General features: G+C 37.6%; 1 non-coding gene across 1 annotated transcript; it reads right to left on the bottom strand.

Moving 5' to 3' along the window:
• Positions 1-8,579: 8,579 nt before the first annotated feature.
• Positions 8,580-8,652, bottom strand: trnar-ccg. Its single transcript has one exon. It is a non-coding gene; the product is annotated as a tRNA-Arg (tRNA).
• Positions 8,653-21,579: the final 12,927 nt, after the last annotated feature.

The raw sequence follows: 21,579 nt of genomic DNA, 5'->3' as shown, positions 1-21,579 counted from the left end.
AATGCCCACTGTCTGATACTGCCGGTAAATCACAGTACTTTGATTTGAACAAGGATGATTTATACTGCGTGAACCCACGCATTGTTTTGCCTCATGAAACATGGCACATGTGACAGACCATGTGTAGAGAAATTATAGCAAATACAAACCAAAGCTGGCTTAGTACCATTGATACAGTGATTCCAACAATCTGAGACCCATGTCTCTCACCAACAGTTGTAGTGATCTGATTATCAAACAGTGACACTTCATTTAAATAATCCAATCATTCTCCTTTTCTTCAGTCCCTGAAATCTATCTCCAGCACTCATCCAGTGCAAAGTGGTATTATTTCAATCCTGCCTGATTGTCCTCTGCTCAGCCATATATTCTGCAGTGTGTACTTAAGCTCCAGCCTTTGTGATCTTCAGAGTTTATAGATTCATAGATGGTACAGATCACAAACAGGTCATTCAGTCCAGTCCGGCTGGTGTTTATACTCCATACAAGTGCCCATCCTAGATCCTGTCACTGGTCCCATATTCCAGCTCTTTCCTCACATCCCTCAACTTTATTATCTCTCAACCATGTATCCAGTCTTTTGTTTTAATGTGCCCATGGTTCTTGCCATAACAAATAACTGTGGCAGAGAATCCCACCTTCGCACCTCTCTCTCTGTCAAAACATTCCTCCTCTGTTCTTGACCTTCCAGTTATGATATTAAAACTATGCCCTCTGGCCCCTGAACATAATGTTTCCCTGTCTGTCCTATCTTAGCCTCCCATCATCTTATATACTTCTATCACACCTCTCTCAGTCTCCAGAGCACCAAAGCCCATGAATTAGTATACATTACAGTGCTACATTTATTATTTACCAAACAATGGATAATAAATATGCATAAAAATAAAAGTATAAAAACATAATACATGTTAGCGTGTTCACCCATTGAAGCTCTTCCCTCCCATCACATTAGCTCTCATCATGGCATACTTGCATTTTGAATAACTCTGATGGTTTTGCCTCCATTCACCAGCTGGGCGATTATTCCAAACATTTGTTTAACTATTTAACAAGGAGTTTGAGTGATACTTTACAGGATACCAATGTAACTCAATCTAACTCTTTCCCCTCCTCCAATTGTTTTCCTTTCTGACTTGAAGGTTTGTCACAGTTCTTTAAACCAAAATCACTGCCCCTTCAAAATCTCATTCAAGTGGTTGTTCTTAACCTTTCATCTAAGACACTGAGTGCTAACAGGATACTTTGGAGGGCCTCATAACTAAGCCCCATCTTGTTCATGTCCAAAGCCCAAACACACCTGCTTTCCAGCAAAAGTCACTGGCTAGTTATCAGGAGCAGGAAACTGAAGTTAATTATAATACAGCACCTACTACTGTTGCTGCCCTGCCTGAGATTAGCTACTCAGTACAGATCATAGATCAAATAAGAGACTTTAGTAGTATGTATGGCAGAGGTCCACATCGAGAGTACCTTTGCCAGCAAAGCCATCGGGGAGCCAGACTTCCTTTGAATCATTATCTTTAATACTTTGGTATTTCAAACCCTGAAGGCATTTGAAGAGTTTTACAATTTCCTGAAGAATGTACAGGCATAGCAGAGAAGTTAAAGTTATATGACTTTCCAGTGCCTTGGGACTTCCTCCCGAGGTGAAAGGCGCTATACAAGTGTAATCTTGTTGTTGAGTAAAGCATCATCACTTTGTGGTATTCATAAATAATACTTAGATTTAAGATAAATATTAATGATGTATGTAAAGGAATTTGAATCATAAAATGAGCAAAATATTCTAGATTTTGTCAGCCAGGCGTTTGAATACATGGAAACCCATTACTGGGTTTAAGAATATCCAAACCAGACTGAGAGTTCCACGTATATATGCCATCCATGCATGGAAATATATATATAATAATGTATTGTTTTAATAATATTATTACATATTAATAATAGAAATATAATAATTGATTATTATGGTTCCTGGATATTTTTGATTTAAATGTTAAGTTTGCTTCTCACAGTATAGACCTCAGGGATGTCAGCACTGAAAGCAGGGTCAGTGTGGGTAGAAGGAGTCTGTCTTCTAAATATGGGGTAATTCATACTCAGTATAAGTATGATATAATATAATATATAATATATATTAATAGAAATTAATGATATAATATATATTAATAGAAATCAAAATATAATCCCCCACACTATACCCTATGTATTACAGTGGCAAAATGTGTTACACACTAAAACCAAATATTTTACAAGAAATTCTTTTATAGAGCCACTAGTTCTGCTATTATGCCTGTACTGATGAATATGAATACACTTAGATCAACGTTTAAAAAGGGTTGAAATTAACATTGGAAAATATTGTCGCATTGATTAGTTTGTTTTTCTAACAAACTTCACAGTGGCACTAAATGTAGAATATAGGCTCTGTGTAGGTGCTGCTACTGGTGTCACAGTGACCCTAGTTCAAAGAAAGGACAAAATCATTCACTGCCAGATCCTGGCCTTAAGCCCATGTAAATAGCGTAGGTTATTTGAGATTGATCAGAGGGCATTATAGAGACTGAGATAACATACTTTTTCACATCAGAAACTCTCCACATAAAAGCTTCTACCTTTAAGGACTGTCTGTCTTGTGTTTGTTAACATAACATCTGTAAGGAGCTTGTAAACTGAATATTGTTCCCCAGTAACCGCAGAAACCACTTGGGTATTGGTGTGAATCCAGCAGATACTTTACTCCAGAACTAGAAGTTGGCTGTGGATACTCAGCTAAATTGAACTCAACGGAATAACTAGCAAGACAACTCAGGCTAATTACACCAGAAACACTGGAGTGCAAATGGACAGGAAGTCTGAAATCATTATGTCTATTGCACCAAGCTCTGACCATGCCATGCTCCCTGCTGGTATCTGTTTGACACCTATAGTGAGGATTTTGTGAACTGGATACATAACACCTCACTCACCAGTTTCTGGTCACCATTGGAGGTATTTTACTGTAAACAGAGGCTTCTCTAGTTGTTTGATCTGTTGTGATCCCAACCCCCATTTCAGGTCCAAATGCCTTACGACGTCCTCCTGACATGAAAGGCGCTATACAAATGTAATTTGTTATTGTTATTGGTGTTGTATTATTCCAGTTAGGAGCCACTGGAAATGAAGTAACAGTTCTCGACACCAGTCACTAACAATGGGGTAACGTTTTAATAATAAAATAAATAATAATTTTTACATTTGATATAACACCTTCCACGTTGGAAGTATGTCCAAAGCACTTCACAGCATTCACTATAATTTGTGTATTTTGTGGGCAAATGCAGCAGCTAATTTATGTAGTCAATTTTATTCTAGTTATCAGTCACTGACAATGGGGTAAAGTTCTACTCCTGTTACTAGTTACTGACAATGGGGTTTTGCTCCAGTTGTCGGTCACTGATTATTATTCTGTCCTGAAGGATTTTCCATCTTTTTTTCTTCTTCTGCAGCACCAAGGAGAAGCAACTGGAAAAGAAAAATTATATTCAAAGAAAAAATATATATAGGCTGAAGAAAAGTGAAGACATTTCTGAAGGTTATGATGGGGCTCTCTATAATGGGGTCAGACCACATTTTGTTTAGTTCATTTGTACCGTCATGCCCAAAAAACAGCTTGCGTCAATCCACTTCCTTGAAAAAGTTAAGCTTCAAGATTAGAGAGGCTTACAGTCTCGAAGGAAGGTGTGTGAGAGAGACATTTTCTTCATTCAGGAATATGAAACAGTATGGATAGGGTAAATATTACTTCAAATGAAACCAGAGAAAGTAATAATAATCCTTGGAATTGATATATTCACTTCAAGAAGATGTCTCAAAGGCTTCACGGGATTGACAGTAAGATGTGGTGACTGTGTATCTTGTACCATACATGGCAGTCAATTGGTCCCACAAACATTAATGAAGGGAATGACCAATTTTATCAATTGGTGGATTATTAGCCAAGATACTCGGAGAAAGCCCATTCTTTTTTTGAATAGTGCTATGGGATCTTTAACAGGCAGACAAGAACTCATCTTATTCAAAGGATAGAACCTCCAAAAATGCAATGTCCCTCAGCTCTGCACTGGATTGTCAGCCTGGACAGTGAATTCAAAGCCCCGATGTAGGATAAGAGAGCGCACGTTTGGTAAAGTTCTAAATGCATTTTAGGAAAAACTTACAATGGAAGAAAAATAATAGATATATAAAAAGAAACTGTAAACTATGCAAGTAAAATAAGGCAGTAAAGGGTCACACTTCAGTGAGATCAACTGCAATGCAATTGTAAAATAAAACACTGGGCCTGTGGGCAAATTTTAATCTGTTATTTCAGGCCTCACTAAATCTATTAGGATATGTGATTGATGAAGCAATTCTCTGCTTTCAAGGGACATTATCATTTGATAAAGAAGTTTGGTACAATTGATCAATTAGTCTCCATTGTGGCAAATGAAAATGATAGAGTTACTCTGCAACAGATATACAGTGAGTGCAGTGCTGTTATAACATGCTTCTTTATGGCACAAATTTGGTTGTAAAACGGCTGTACTGAGTACCCCATTCATTGGGCATGTGTGCAGATAGTCCGCTTTCTTCCCCTATGTTAGCTATATAACACCAAAAGTAGGTAAGTCATTTTTTGCTAAATGGCCAACTTCTGGGGTAATAGGTCTCCCCTAGTGCAGCAAACAGGAAATGACATAGTGGGAACCTCATAACCTTGAATTTGGCCATTTTTTTCATTTAGTATAGGAACCGGCCCAGGTGCAGAGAGCGAGTTGGCTGGCTGTGCACATGCACAGTAAAACAGGCTAGCATGCCTCCTTATGCTGCGGGTGTTATGCATCTCAATCATCATGTTATAATAGGGCACCAAGGTAACATCTTCCACAATATGAACTTATGTGCTAGGCAGCAACCAATTTTTTTTGTTTTCCAAATTTTTAGGAAAGATAAGAAGCTTTTCGTTTCAGAGAGTAGTCAGAGCTGTAATGTGTCTTCTGTTGATGTGACTAATCACTTCCATATGATGAAGTAGCCCGAGGGTCACTTGGTGTGTTGACAGTGGGGATGCTTTGCACGATCAGAACCCCAGAACAACACTTTCCCTCTAAATAGTTCCACCTCACAAGGTGGGCAAGATTTTCACTGAAGATGTCACAACTAATGTTATGTTACAGTTAATGTTATGTTACGATGTTGTAGCACAACATGGCAGTACTTAAGTTACTACTTCATGCGAGGACGCTACCCCGTGTGAAGGACACTATACATATATATATAAAAATGCAAGTTATTGTTACTTTTCCTCCAATGACAGATAGCACTATGTATTGATCCAAACTCCGCCGCCCGCATATTAACCCGCACTAAACTCCGTACCCCCATCACTCAGTTCTAATCAGGCTTCACCAGCTCCTTATCACCAAACAGATCGATTTCAAGACCCTCACAGTTGTTTTCAAATCCCTTCATGCCCTGGCAGTTCCCTGCCTCTCTGACCTGCTTACTCCCCAACCCATTGCCTGCTGCCTCCGCTCAACTGGCTTTGACCTTCTGCATTTCCCTTGCGCCCTCTGATCCATTAGCGCTGGCCACACTTTCAGCCACTATGCCCCGAAACTTTGGAACACTCTTCCTGTATCTCTCTGCCTTGCCCATTCCTTCCCTAACTTCAGATCGTGCTTGAAGACCTTCCTCTTCGACTGTGCCTTCGGTCACAACCCCCCTCCCCCAGGCTCGGTGTCATGCTCCGTCCTTTCACATGCTCTGGGACGCTACCCTACTTGAGGGCACTATATAAATGCAAATTGTTGTTGTATTCCTACTTTGCTAGGAAGCATTAAGTATGCAATGAATGCAGTATTGGGAACAAATGCAACAATTACACCAGAGATTAATGGAATATTACAGTATAAGGGTTAAGTCTTCCTAATGACCGTACACACAGACAAAATTATACTTTAAGATTCATGTATTATACATGTAACCTCATGTCTCACCCTGGAACTTTGAGCTCATAGTCTAGCCTGACACTCCAATGCAAAGTTGGGCAATAGTGCACTGTTGGAGATGCCGTCCTTCAGTTGAGACCTTAAACTGAGGTCTAATCTGTCTGTTCAGGTGAATGTTAATGATCGTATGGCACTTTTCAAAAAGAGAAGCCAGTTTCTCCCAGTATCCTGGCAAACAATCACCAAATAGAAATTGGCCATTTCCTTCATGGGTATTTGTAGAATTGCAGTGTGGAAATTGGCTACCACATTCATCTACAAAATACACAGTCACTACATTTTACAGTAAAATCTTGTGAAACACTTTGAGATGTTGTGAAGAAATGCTAAGGTGCTATATCAAATGCATTGATTATTATTCTTATAAAAGCACAGCACAATCATACAGAGTGGATTGTTCATTGATATTAACAATATAAGCATGATATTAATGGGATATTTAACTCAGACTTTGTTCTCCCCACATGCATTATGCAACAAGATGTCACTGAATTAGTATCTTTGTTCTGTGCCTGTGAAATTGGATTTAAAAGGTTAGGATTGGAGTAACTTTGTAGATAATCATGCTTGAGTGAAACTTGTATTGGTTTTACCAAATTAAACAAAATGTGATAATAAGCAATATTAATGTTAGTATCAGTGTACAATACAGACTCAGCATTAGCTCACTGACAGTTCACTCTTGAAATATGTGGGTATAGCTTATGGAGGTGTGAAATCCATTACATTAGGGCTTTGGATGAATGATAGAACATCAAATCACCACAGTGGATCCTCTGAACCTAGAATCTGTCACTGATATCCTTTTTATACTGTACTTTATGCTGTAAATTACATAAATCAGGTGATGTGGAAATGAATTGCATTGGATTCCAGTTGCTATGACCATCTTGCAGAGATACTTTCAGCAGAACATCAGTTTGCACCGTGATGGCTGTGCTCAACATGAGTTCCATTCAGAAAAACTAAATTGGACTATCCAAGAAGTTATAAAAGACCATATTTTAATGTTATTAAAGTGCAAATTGGCTGTTACTATAATATTAATAACAGTAACAACTAGTTACAAAAGCTCTGTACATGCAAAGAACTCTTAATCCTGGGCTAAAGCAATATAAATCAGGATTTCTCACACTCAATCTTTATTGTTCAATGCATTATTTCTTCACTTCTAGCAAAATAAACTTGTCAGAAAAGGTTTCAGTGATGAGCGGACACCTTCGCTGATCTTCAACAATGTCTTCAATTCAGTCTGTTTTTGAGGCAACTGCGTCAGTCAATTTGCCCACAGTAATGCCTCGCAGTTATGAAGCGAAAGATCAATTTTATCTGAAGGGCACTAGGAGAAACTCTCTCATGTTTTTGAATATTGCCTGGGATCTTTATTGTCCACCTGAACATGCAGAGAGGCTCCTCAGTTTAATGTCTCATCTGTAGCACGAAACCTCTAACAATGGCGTACTCCCTCAGCAAAGCAGGAAGTGAATTATAAATGGTGTTGTACTGTAAAATGCACATTGAATTCTATAAGGAAAAGCTGGACACTATATCTGTCTTAACAATTGTGTAAAAATGATGTGGCATTTGTAACAACTTCTGCTTGATTTTCGTACGGAATGCAATTCTTTCAAAACTTTACACCAAATCTAAAATAAATAAAACCATGTGGTATTAAAAAATCACAGTACTATAAAATATTTCAGACTTTGAGAAGATTTCAGTGGAACGTTTCTATGCTGAAGACTGCACCCAGCGATTTGTCAATTGACGATAAATTTACTGACCCTGAGAGACAAGAATATTATTGAATTTTCCCTTTATACTTTCAAGACCAATATATTTACCAGTGGGTCAGAGAATCACCTCCAAATTATTTGAGCTAAACACTTGATATAGTTTAACATATTCACCTACTAATATTATCCAGGGAATTATTTGTAATTTGAAATATCATAAAATGATGATTGTGTTGGCATAAAATAAAGTGTGTGATTTCACATTGATCTATGGTGGTATTAAGGGAGTCTATTTGTTTCTGGTCTCACGCACTGTTAAGTTTTATGGACCTGTTGTGCAGTAACATTGTGAAAGTAGTAGAGGCATGGGATAGTCACAACAAGCTGAATAAGTCTCCCTGTGATGGCCATTGGATGTGTCCGAACCTTGAGTTTTGCCTGTCTGAGATAATAGAGTGAATCATGTAGAAATCCTTTCTACCAGATGTGTGAGATACAGAGATTGGGGCCTCAATACATAAACAAATTACAGCCAGGAGTGCTAACTAAACAGTAATCTAAGAGGGTTTCAGATCATATCACAAACCACAGGAGTAAAGCTTGAGACAATATATAACCAAACAGATTACAAACTTTTTTTTCTTTGTGTATAACAATTTTATCAAGTTCTACGGTGAAATAAAAATGGTAAATATTACAGGCTCCCTGGCAAGACATGACAAAATCTTAGGTCCAAGCTGAACCATAGAAATTTATAGTAAAGAAGAAGGCCATTTGGCTCATGGTATAAATATTTAATTGCCTCATTTACCCCAGATGGGACTCAAACCCATAATCCTTGGTTCCGGAGACCAATGCCTTATCCATTAGGCCACTGGGGCCACACAGGGTATTGTTTGACTGAGAAACAACCATTTTAATAATAATAATTGTAATAATAAATCTAACACTTGATATGCCCCGGCACCTTTTTGTAGGTGAACACAGCAGCCAATTTACATTCAGGAATGTCCCACAAACAGCCATGAAGTGAATATCCAATTCTATATGGGAAATTCAGGAGAAATTGTAATGACAAAGACAGTGGGACGGGCTATCATATTTTATCAATGCTATGCATGTGTATAATGTTTATCGTATTATTGTTATTGAGAAAGCACTGGAGACCATGCACAATTTAATACTAACTTGTTACTAAAAATAAGTTGTATTTAGTTATATTTATCAAGACCAAGATTAAATGTCTATTTCACCGGTCCAGCAAAACTTGTTTATTGCATTTCCTGCTTGTGTAGCAGCTTTTGACACTGTTGTTTTCTCAGAATATTTATGAAGGGTATCTGCCAAGGGCCTGCCTTATGAAACAAATATTCCTGTTGGGATTGTAGTAAAGCCACAAAAATCAAACCACAATGAAGGCAGGAAGCTGTTAGTCGGTGTGGTTTAATACAATTATATTGTAAAATCAGTTATTTATTCAAAAATTGTACCCCCTCTCCAACAAGTTTTTGTATTGTAGACTTATGATGTGAAAAATTATCACGGTCACACAATATTTATTGTGATAAGACAACTATCACCTATGCATAAACAATTGCATGTAACATATCTGTGATGTGATCATTACCATTAGTACATACATATGTGCCAGTGATAAATATCCCATGACATATTGCAATTTTCGTCCTAACTTTATAATTTATCTTCAGCTAATGCTGGGTGGGTCGGTAACCCGAGGGCACCGATTTAAAATAGTTGTTAAAAGAAACAGAGAGCAGGTGAGGAGAAATTTTTTCACACAGCGAGTTGTTCAGATCTGGAATGCATTGCCTGAAAGAGTGGTGGAAGCCGATTCGATAACAACTTTTAAGAGAGAAGTAGATCATTATTTCGGGAGGACAAGTTTGCAGGGCTATGGTAAGAGAGCAGGAGAGTGGGATTGAATTGGATAGCTGTTTTCAAAGAGTCGGGACAGACATGATGGGCCGAATGACCTCCTTCTGTGCTGTATAATTCTATGATTCTATGAATTGTCAGCAACTCCAGGGTTTTAAAGTTTATAGGAATTATAGAAGCCCAAAAGGTTTATAGACAGAAGGATGTCATTCTGTTCACTGAATATACCTGTCCAATTCCATTCGCCTGCACCCTTTAGCATTATTTTTCATTTTATATTTATCCAATTCCTTCTTAAATAATGTTATGGATTTATCTTCAATGTCCAGAATAAAGTTAACTTGATGGGACATATTGATCAAAGAAGCAAAAATATCTCTTCCATTAAGTTTCCATTGTCTCACATCAAAAAACAGCTAACCCTATTGAAATGTCTACATAATAATAATCCTTGAATTTGATATAGCGCAACAAATTTTGGATGGAAATTTCACACATACCAATTCTAAATGTAAGAGAGAGAAGATTCAAATTCTCTGCAAGGTACATCTAATGAGTTTGACAAGATTACATGCATTTTTTCTACGTCACACAGTTTCCTGTTGCCATGATCAGATTAAAGGGATATGAACAGCATGTGGCCAGTATCACTACCACAACATGTGCCATGAATTAGTCACCCATCCTGCGACTTCCTGTCAGATACATTGCTTAGGCGACTCCTACAAATCTGGCTTTGCCTCCTATCCTCACTACTATAGTTCTGCATTACTACAACCCATACTTCCAATTATGCCTGCAAGTTACAATGAAAGGAAATCTTATTGTATGTTAATGGATTCTCTGGGGGGTCAGTACAAGATAACATAAAATAGAGAGAAAACAAAGGATATGTGCAAGGAAATTGCAAAGCTAGTGCTCTATTTAAAATAAAATCAATTTCAAACTTATCAGAGTACAATATTTCCTAACATGTTTTCATACATACAATTAAAAGGTGGGAGACTGATATTAATTCAACCGCTTTATCTGTTAACCACTTCCTATTACATAATAAAAAGCAGAAAAACAAAGGGCAGCCTTTATTAGTCTGTTCTAGGAACACACTCCGCTCTACTTCATCATCATTAGGCTGCCGTGTGATGGTGATGAACATCTGCTAATACTCAGTTGTTTTATGGTTATTGTTCTTCCCTGAACTTGGACAAACCTTTCTTCAGTGTTTCCAGCACTGGCAGACTTTTTCACTTCTCATATTGGAAACCGATATTGCTCCTCTGCCCAGATTCCATGTATAAATACGTGGAAGAAAATATGAAAGGTACATCAAGAGCTAACACCAGCACATCATGTGTTGTGCTTTAAACAGTGTATGATTCTGTTTCTACAAATTATCAGGGCACCATGGCACGGCTATCAGATGATTGCAGTGGAGGCATAAATAAGGGTTTCAGTATGGATGGGAGTGAGATAAGGACAGAAGCGATTCAGAAGCAATGCATTGATACAGAACACTCAGAGGACAAGGGAAATAGGATGGTTTCTCCTTTTTTTTCATCCTTTAACTTGTTTTGTCAAAATCTTTGAACCTTCTATTTCCTTTTTATATTTTCCTCCCTCCCCTGTTTGCTAGTTTCTTACACACTCAGTTGAGCATCAGCCTGACTCAGTTGTCAGTATCTGCAGCACTCTCCCCTCTGAGGCTTTGAATTCACATACCTGGTTGATATTTTAGTGCAATGCTGATGGAGGGCTGCATTGTTGGAGGTCCTATTCTTCAGATGAAATGTTAAATCAAGTTCTCATCTGCCTGTTCATGTAGACATTAAGGATTGCAAGACCTTTTTCAAAAACGGAAGGGAGTTTTCCTTGCATCCTGGCTAACAATATCTCATATAAAATGTGATTATCCGTTTCATGGCTGTTTGTGCGACGTTGATATGTTCAAATTGGTTGCTGTAGGACTTCAATTCACAATCTGTTCTAACACTCCAGTGCAATTCTGGAGGGAGTGCTGCAGAATCAGAGATGTCATCTTTTGGATGATATGTTAAAATGAGATCTCATCTGCTTCTTTTGAAGTGGACATTAACAATCCCATGACTCTACATGTATCTACAAAGAGAAGGGAATTCCTTCTGGCGTGCTGGACAACAATCCCAAAGTTAATTCATCATTCACCTCAGAGTTAACCCTAAGTGGTTAGAGCACTCGCCTTACAAGTGAGTATTCTATACTCTATTCCCGGGCAGGGCAAAATGTTGGGTAAGTTTCCTTACTCCACACAACTCTGTTTACCTAGCAGTAAACAGGAACCCAGTTGTTAGTCGAATGGCGGATCGCTTTTCCAGGGGTGATAATTCCTTTTAAAAAAAATAAAAAATAAAAAATTGGTCACTTCAATCCACAACTGTTTGTGGGACACTGCTGTGCGCAATTGGCTCCCACGTTTCGCCCACAAACTATAGTCAATTCACTTTACAGTATATTCTGTGAAGCACTTTGAGACGACTTAAAGACGTGATAAGGCACTATATCAAACGCAAGGCGTATTATTATTGAAGAATTTCTTCAAAGTGTGCAGAATGAAAAAACAGATAAGAATTCCAAATTATTTAGAATTTGCATTAAATTTTCACTTTCACTTCAAATATTTATTCTTGATATTCTGAAGGAACATTCAGCTTTATTTTAGATAATAAATTGCTTCAGGTTCATATCATCAGTCCAGCAAAGTATGATGATTGTATCTAAGACAGACAAATTGAGCTAACGTGCAATAAACTTGGATGCTGTTAGAATATAATATAGCGCCATATCATGTTTTCGAGAAGTCTCAAAGCACTTCACAGAATATTACTGTAAAGTGAATTGACTATATGTTTCACTTGATATCCTGTGGCACTTAAATATTGCCTCTAGGTTTTAATATTGGGGTGTAATCTGCAACATTTCATAACAGATTTGATGTGATAATTATCATATCAAATCTGTTATGACATGCCATTGATTTCCTGCCATCTCTAAAGACTTGCTGTAGGACTAAACATCTACCCCTTTGCACAATGGATTGATCCTATTTGTGTTTAAACAAAAAATCATTGCCATCTTGGATAGCAGGAAAAGCCAGAGTAATTTGTGTTTTAAATCCTAGAGGCAATATTTGAGTACTGTTCCACAGGATATCAAGTGAATTAAGTCAGCATCCGGTTAGTAGCTGCACTCAAATGCTGTTTTCCAAATTGGGAGCAGCATCCTTTGGCAGATCCATTGTAGTGAAGCATTGAGGGATGCCAGAAAATACTGTAAATAAACTCTTGTGCTGAAAACAGTGAGGTCGACCGTGTGTTTCTGTTCCTGCATTCAAGATTTCCGTGTATATTTGTGATATATCTGGGTCAATTTTGCAGTATTTCTTAATTGATTTCTTAATTAGGAGGGGTCTTCTGATAATTCGAAGCATATCACTGACTCAAACACATCTTGCTCCAGAAAAAGATGAATACATTCACCAAAATTTATCTGCATTTATTTGCTATCTTTTAGGTACAAACTTTGATTCTGATTAATCATGGCCATTTTACTAATGTGAGCAGACCTTATCAGGTTAGAGACAGCTGGTGAAACCCTATACTCCTAACAGCTCTCTGCTGCTCTACCATGCTCAATGGTGATAAGGCTTGAAAGTCCAACAGCCATACTCTTAATTGAATTTTGTAGCAATTAATTTATTAATAATCCTTGCATAACATCTTTCATGTCAGGAGGATGTCTCAAAGTCTTCCACATGATTTATTGTAAAGTGCAATAACTGTATTTTGTAGGCAAATTTGAAGGCTTCTTCATAATTGAAACAGTTCCTAAGTATGGTTGTAGGTCTGTCTCTACATCTGTGCTGAGAGTTTGGTCTACAGACTTTGAAATATAGATTTAGTTGCCCAGAGTATATTTTATCAGTAATAATAATAATAATCTTTGCATTTGATATAGCGCTTTTCACGTCGGGAGAACGTCCCAAAGCGCTTCACAGAACACACTGTAAAGTGAATTGACTGTATATTTGTGGGCGAACGCGGCAGCCAATTGCGCACAGCAATGTCCCACAAACAGTCATAGATTGAAAATGACCAATTTATTATTGTTTTTGGTTTTGGAGGGATTATTATTATTATTAGGCGTGAGTTATTAGTACAGAGTTAAGAAGCTGTGAACTTGCTTATAAACTCATATAACAATAAAGAATGCTTTGGGCTGTATTTTTCCAATTGCTTGTTTTTCCAAACAAAGTTTGTCCCTTAATTTGAGCTTCAAGCTATCAGCTAACTGACTGACATGTTTATAGAGAGAAGGGGAGTTTAGCCCTAGCTTCAGTCTCTGGCCACTGATTTACTGGCCACTCGAGCTACTGTGTCAGTGAAACTGTAATCGACACCCAGAAGGGATTTGTTTCCATTTAATGGGTCATGACTTCATAATGGGGCCGAGTCGTAATCTTACTGACCACAAGACTGACCTTTGGCATCCCAAAGAGCAGGTGATTAAGACCCTTCTGCAGAAAAGTCTGTGGTGCTCTTTATGGTGATGAATAATGAAAAGAGTGAACACTCCCAACATTGGGGATCCTGCAAAAGAGCTGGCTCCTTCAATGACTCAATGTATAAATGCATTTCGAAGTGAGATTAAGTTAAGAAGATCTAAGGTTGACACCCTGGTTATTCTGAGCTAGCAGCTCTCAGCCAGCACTCAATGTGACAACTAGATTCAGTCTCTGGAATCCATATAGTCTGAACTGACACTCCAATGGAGAGTTTGGGGTGTGCTGCACTATTGGAGATGCTATCCTTTGACGAGACATTAAACCAAAGACTACTTATCTGTTCACATGGGCATTAAAGATCCTTGGTACTATTTGACAAGAGAAGGGAGTTTCTCTTGGTGTCCTTGACAACAACCTCTTAAATAAAGTTGGTCATTCACTTTATGGCTGTCTGTGGGACATTGTTGTGCACAAATTGGCTGCTGCATTCAACAACAAAATGCACAGTCATTCCATTTTACAGTTTATCCTGTGAAGCGCTTTGAGATATCTATCCAAATGTGAAGGTGTTATATCAAACGTAAAGATTATTATTATTTTATTTGTTATCTGAGTCAGAGGGTTAATAACAGCCAGAACTTCTGCTCCTGGAAAGTGTGTATGTGAAGGCATCTGAGGGCCCAACTATTCTCATATTGTTAGGCTTAAGACAATTGTTTTAAGAATTTCTATTTTGGCCGAAAAGAGTTGTGGGCACTTGGCTTCCAAGTAAAAACTAAAATTAAGAAAATATAAGTTTCCCCAAATTTTGCACAATTTAAAATTTTAAGAAATTGATCTTAATGCTAATACCAAGTGAATTTGGGGCCAACTGGTCTAGTACAGGATTAGGATTGGCTGAGTGGAGGTTGGTTGGGATGCCCCAGACCCGGTCTAGGATCGCATGTAAAAAATAGTCACTTGGGCAAGATATGAAGGGCTGAAATATCAAAGTAATTGTGCCCTTGTACTAATCATAAATTGGATGAGGAAAGTGGCAAAGTGGGACAGAAAAAAGAAACAATGTCACAGTGAAATTATGTAATCTTGTGTCTTTGCTCATGCACACAAGCAGACATTGAAAACCTAACATTTCTCATTATCTTGGACTTAATACCATTTTCTTAAAATTTAGAATGGTGCAGAATTATGAAAACAGTCTGGAATTCAGACTTTATTGAGAAGCAGATTTTCCATAGGACCAAAAAAAAGCTGCTGAAAATTTGCTGAATAAAGACTGTATTTAATAATAATAATGAAGACCGTTATCCAGAATTTTAAGACACTTCTTAAGGCTAAGAACATGCAGTATTTCAGACACAAAATGACCACTTGCTCTTCCTCCCAGCTGAAAGATTCAGCAGATTTAAGGAAATACAGAGAGATTTGGAGAGAGTGAACGTAGGATAAAAATTGGAAAAGTTTTTATATCTGGGTTGCTTTATTAAAACTTGTGAAAATTGCCTTTTAGTGACAAACTTTTATTACGCAGCCTGAGATTTACTCCCGTACAGGAAGCTACCTTCCAATTAGGAACAGCAGTAGCCCATCCAGGCATTTAGTTTTCATTGCATTTTGGGCCTGTTAGATAAGTAAGTGAGTCTCTGCTCAGCCAGAGATAATTGGTACCCATTTTATTCTCATTATTTAACTGTTTGACAGATATTTTCTCTACAAAATAACTTGGAAAGTACACCATGTCACCAGAATAGGAAAAGTGCTAGGGTGCTAAAATTAGAACTTTCCATATTTATAGAAGAACTCAGGCTAAGTGGATTTGTACCAGTTCCTGTTCTCACTCCTACTGAGACACAGAGACAAAACAAATGTCTACACCACAGCTTGCAAAGTAGATAAGAGAATGCCAGACAGCAGCTGAACACCTTAAAGTAATCTAACTAGAAAGAAAAGCTATAATTCTAGTAGTTTTCTCAGCCCTGGGCTGAGGAGGAGAACGGAATTGATTCATTATATTACAGCAGTTATGGACTATCAATTCATGCACATCCCAACTGCATGAAATACAGCACAGTCGAGCATTTGAAGTCTGATCCCACAGAAAAAGCTGTTCTTCCTAGAGAATATGTTAATGCAGTTTAGCATAGATGTATTTAAGGGAAAGCTGGATAGGTACATGAGGGAGGAAGGAATAGAAGTTTATGCTTGAAGGCTTAGTTGAGGAAGAGCAGGAGGCTCATGTGTAGCATAAACACCAGCATAGACCGGTTGAGCCGAATGGCCTGTTTCTTTACTGTATATTCTAATGTATTCTAATGTAGTTTGAAGTGAAACCTAAGTAGTTTGATTTGCTGCCTCTCCAAACCAGCTAGGTGTTACTATTTATATTCATGGGATAGATATAATCTTGCAGGATGTCAAACTCATCATAATAGTTTTTGCTCATATCCGGACTACTGAGAAAGCAACATAAAGTTGATTTGATTTTAACATTTCATTGCCAAGCACATCACTTAAGTACTTAAGTGGAGTCCTGTAGCTCAGTGGTTAGAGACCCGGCAGGGTGAAACCTTGGGCAAGTTTCCTTACTCCACACGCCTGATAATAATCCCTCAAGAAAAAAAAACAATAATAAATTGGTAACTTCAATCCACAACTGTTTGTGGGACACTGCTGTGCACAATTGGCTACTGCATTTTACCCAGAAATATACAGTCAATTGTGAATTACTTTACAGTCTATCCTGTGAAGCGCTTTGAGATGTCTAGAAGACATGAAAAGTGCCATATCAAATGCAAGGGTTATTATTATTATTATGAGGTTTTAGCTGGTTAAACTCAAACTTTGGGCTCCTCAAGCCCGTTGTTGTTATTGTTGTTGTTGTTGTTGGAATTGGGTAAGCAGGGTGTGACCCTCTGAGGAGAGTGCACATTGTATTCCAAACATGGGAATTTCCATGTGCAGGTAGGTAGCATTCACAGAGCTCTCAATCCAGTTTCAATGCTCTTTCATGCGTTCAGGCACTCGTCTCAGTGGCTGTATCACCGTTTTTTACGTTGTCTTTTATCCTTATCTCATACTCCTCTTTCATTAACCGTCTTTTACCAAAACATTGTTTGTATTTTCCTATTATTTCCTCAGTTTCTAACCTTTTATTTTCTTCTTTCTTCACATTTTGTGCGGAGTCCTGTAACTCAGTGGTTAGAGCACTTGACTCGCAAACGAGAGACCTGGGTTTGATTCCCGGCAGGATGAACATTGGGCAAGTTTCCTTACTCCACACACCTCTGTTTACCTAACAGTGAGTAGGAACCTGATTGTTAGTTGATTGACGGATCGTTTTTCTGGGGGTAATAATTCCTTTAAAAAAAGGTCACTCAATCTACGAGTGTTTGTGGGACACTGCTGTGCGGAATTGGCTGCCGCCTTTCGCCCACAAAATATACAGTCAATTCACTTCACAATATATTCTGTGAACATCTTTGAGATGTCTCGAAGACGTGATAAGGCGCTATATCAATTGCAAGGATTAGTATGATTATTATTAAACACTGTGATGTGTTTTCAATTGTGTCAAACACCCAGCTGACCAGCTCAACTCCAAAGAGGATAGTCAAGTATTATAGCAGTTTTGGTTGATTTGGATAACTCTTTTGAATGAGCCGGCACAGACACGATGGGCCGAATGGCCTCCTTTTGTGCTGTACAATTCTACGATTGATTCTATGATTGATTCTTTTTCAAAATATTAGAAAGGGTCAATATGTGGAGTCCTGTAGCTCAGTGGTTAGAGCACTCGCTTTGCAAGCGAGAGACCTGAGTTCAATTCCAGGCAGGGCGAAACCTTGGGCAAGTTTCCTTACTCCACACGCCTAATAATAATCCCTCCAAAAAAACAAAACAATAATAAATTGGTCATTTTCAATCCACGACTGTTTGTGGGACATTGCTGTGTGCAATTGGCTGCCGCGTTCGCCCACAAATATACAGTCAATTCACTTTACAGTATATTCTGTGAAGCGCTTTGGGACGTCCTCCCGACGTGAAAAGCGCTATATCAAATGCAAGGATTATTATTATTATTATTATTATTATTATAATATAAAAGATTGCAAATAGAATTCAAGTACAGTGCTGCGAAGAAAATGGTTAATGCTTTTTCCTTTGCTGTTCACATACAGGCTTTATTCGAATTTGTAAGAATATAAGTTTCCAATGTGTTGATGGATATTAGGCCTGATATTCAATTTCATCCAGTCCTACGATACCATATTATCTTAAAATTTAACATCATACAGGATTGTGGAGAATACTTAATTTAGTTTAGAAGGTAGTTTCCACAATGCTTAAATAGATCTGACCAATTTAACAGTCCTTCTCAATTTTGTATTATCTTAAATTTTAAGATTTCCCTAGCACCAATTCTTTGCTAATGTAAATTTCCCTAAGTTGCTCCCTATCATTAGCCCCTTGGTTCATCTCTATTTCTGGTAAACTTCTTGTGTCTTCTAATGTGAAGACAGAAGCAAAGTATTTATTTAGGGATTCTGCCATATCCTTATCCCCCATTATAATTCCTTCTGTCTCTGCTTGTAATGGACCCACATTTACTTTTACTAGCCTATTCCTCTTAATGTATTTATAAAAACTCTTACAATCTGTCTTAATGTTCCTATGTAGAGGAGAGCTGCGTTGTTAGAGGTAAGCTGCGTTGTTGGAGATGCCATCCTTTGCATGAAAGGTTAAACTGAGGCCCTGTTTGCCTGTTCAGGTGGACTTTAAAGATCCAATGGCACTATTAGAAAAGAGAAAGGAGTTTCTCCCAGGATCCTGGCCAAAAATCTCCTAGGTAAAATTCGTAATTCATTTCATGGCTGTTTGTGGAATGTTTGTGGGATTTGTGTGCAAATTGGCTGCAACCTTCACCTACAAAAAAATAGTCAATACACTTTACAGTCCGTTCTGTGAAGAGCTTTGTGACATCCTCCTACTTGAAAATCTCTACCAAATTTGATGATATTAATGATTATTATTTTTATTATTATTATCACTATAAAATATGAAATTATGCACATTTTGGACACTGCAATTCACCTACAAAATACACAGTCACTGCACTTTATAATATATCCTATGAAACGAGTTGAAACATCTCCTGAAATGAAGGATGCTATATCAAATGCAATAATTGTAATAATCCTTGCATCCTCTCTCTCTCTCTCTTGCTTACAATAATCCATGTATTTGATATAGCACCTTATCACATCATCGAGACATCACAACGCACTTCACAAGATATACTGTAAAGTGGATTGACTTTGTATTTTGTGGGCCAAACGTGGCAGCCAATATTATAATTATATTATTATAATTATGGCCATTGTAACTTCCTCCACTGAGGCCACTGGGCATCCAGAGGTTTAGTTATATTCGAAAACTTTGAAGAGGTTTGAGTCTCAATGATCTGGTGTCAAACGATAGCTATTTTGTGACAATACCTACCTACCCAGGAAACTGGCAAAATTAATCTTGCAGCTGAAAGTAACATTCAGACCTGTTTGTGGGACACTGCTGTGTGCAATTGGCTGCCGCGTTTCGCCCACAAATATGCGGTCAATTCACTTTACAGTCTATTCTGTGAAACGCTTTGAGACGTCGAGAAGAAGTGAAAAGCGCTATATCAAATGCAAGGATTATTATAATAATAATAATAATCCTTGCATTTGATATAGCGCTTTTCACGTCGGGAGGACGTCCCAAAGCGCTTAAATATATTATATTATCCTGCTGGTGATTAATTGTAAGCTTAACTTTAAGCAACATTTAATTAGTTTGAAGTTATTTTTTGAGAGCTGATGCCATTTGTTTTAAGAAACGTTTATTGAAGACAGGATTTTAAACATATAACCAAAGTCCTTTGAAAACACTAGAAATTAATTGAATTAAAGCTAATAAAATTAAAGCAAAAAAAGTGACAGGATAAAAATACAAACTAATAAAAGCGGAATCTATTCATGCAGAAACAAACCTTTAACAGATAGTACATTCCATCAGTATATACAAACACTCATATCTTTAAACAAGGTAGATTTTATTGGTCTGAAGCTTAATAGTGAGAGATAGCGATGTGGAAGCATGGGGTGTCTGGACTCATCATGGCTAGAATTCACACTCCTGTCTAGAACTTAATTCTTAAGTTTAAGATTTATTCAGCACAACTCCAGCTGAAGCAGAGAAAGTGATTGATAATGATGAACGTGAGTGGAGTGACAAAGCACAACCTGCCAACAATTGATTTATAATAAACTGCAAGAAACAAGATACACTAATATTAGAGAAGCAAGCAATTAGATTAATAGCTACTCTGTTTACATTACAGGAGTTCTCCTTCAACATGGCCTGTTTTTCTTGCTTAATTTTACAGTGAATATACTAAAATAAATTATAAAACAATTTAATAAAAGAAAAAATGTTAATAATATATTTGTTGCAGGCTAAACATGGGTGTGTTGTTATGAAGTTTTAAGGCAGGCAAATCCAGGCTTTGTAAGATAATGAATCTTCCTCAATCTTCATACTGGCCCTTTAAATTAAAGAATAATAATATTTAATAGTAATCCTTGAGTTTGATATAGCTTTTTCATGTCTTCTAGAGGTCTCAAAGCGCTTCACAGAATATAGTGTGAAGTGAATTGACTGTATGTTTATCGGCGAAATATGGCAGCCAATTGTGCACAGCAGTGTCCCATAAACAGTCGTGGATTAATGTTTTTAATTTTTGGGAGGGATTTTTACCCCGGAAAAGCAAACCAGCAATCAGCTAATAACCAGATTTCTACTTACTGCTAGGTAGACAGAGGCGTGTGGAGTAAGGAAGCTTGCCTAACATTTCGCCCTGTTGGGAATCAAACCCAGGTCCTCTCACTTGTGAGGTGAGTCCTCTAACCACTAAGCTATAGCACTCCAAATTATGTGATTACTGTGCACACAGCTTAAATAACCTGTTTGAAGAAGGCGTACAGTTGAGAAGAGCTATCTTATGGTATTTCTGGCTTAAGCACTTTAATTATCCTCAGTACAAATCATACCCCATACACTCGATAAAAATAGAAGTGTTTACATAAGAAATACATCTGAACTGTTACCACAGTATTATGTCTGTCACGGTTATTAAGGAATGAGATAATTCTACTCAATGGATCGTTACTCCCACTTTTATCCTTCTGTGGTCATTGTTTATAAAAATGTTACTGAACCAAACTGAGAATGCTCTAGTTTTCCCAGGGCCCACCACCCAAATGTTCACAAATCATGTTTGCTTTTTCCCTGATTACTTATGACAAATCTGTCTTGATTATACAGTCCAGGCATGACAGCC

The sequence above is a fragment of the Callorhinchus milii genome, unplaced genomic scaffold (genome assembly GCF_018977255.1).
Source record: "Callorhinchus milii isolate IMCB2004 unplaced genomic scaffold, IMCB_Cmil_1.0 Scaffold1, whole genome shotgun sequence".
In the NCBI taxonomy this organism is placed as follows: Eukaryota; Metazoa; Chordata; class Chondrichthyes; order Chimaeriformes; family Callorhinchidae; genus Callorhinchus; species Callorhinchus milii.
This window is presented reverse-complemented; position numbering and strand designations above follow the sequence as displayed.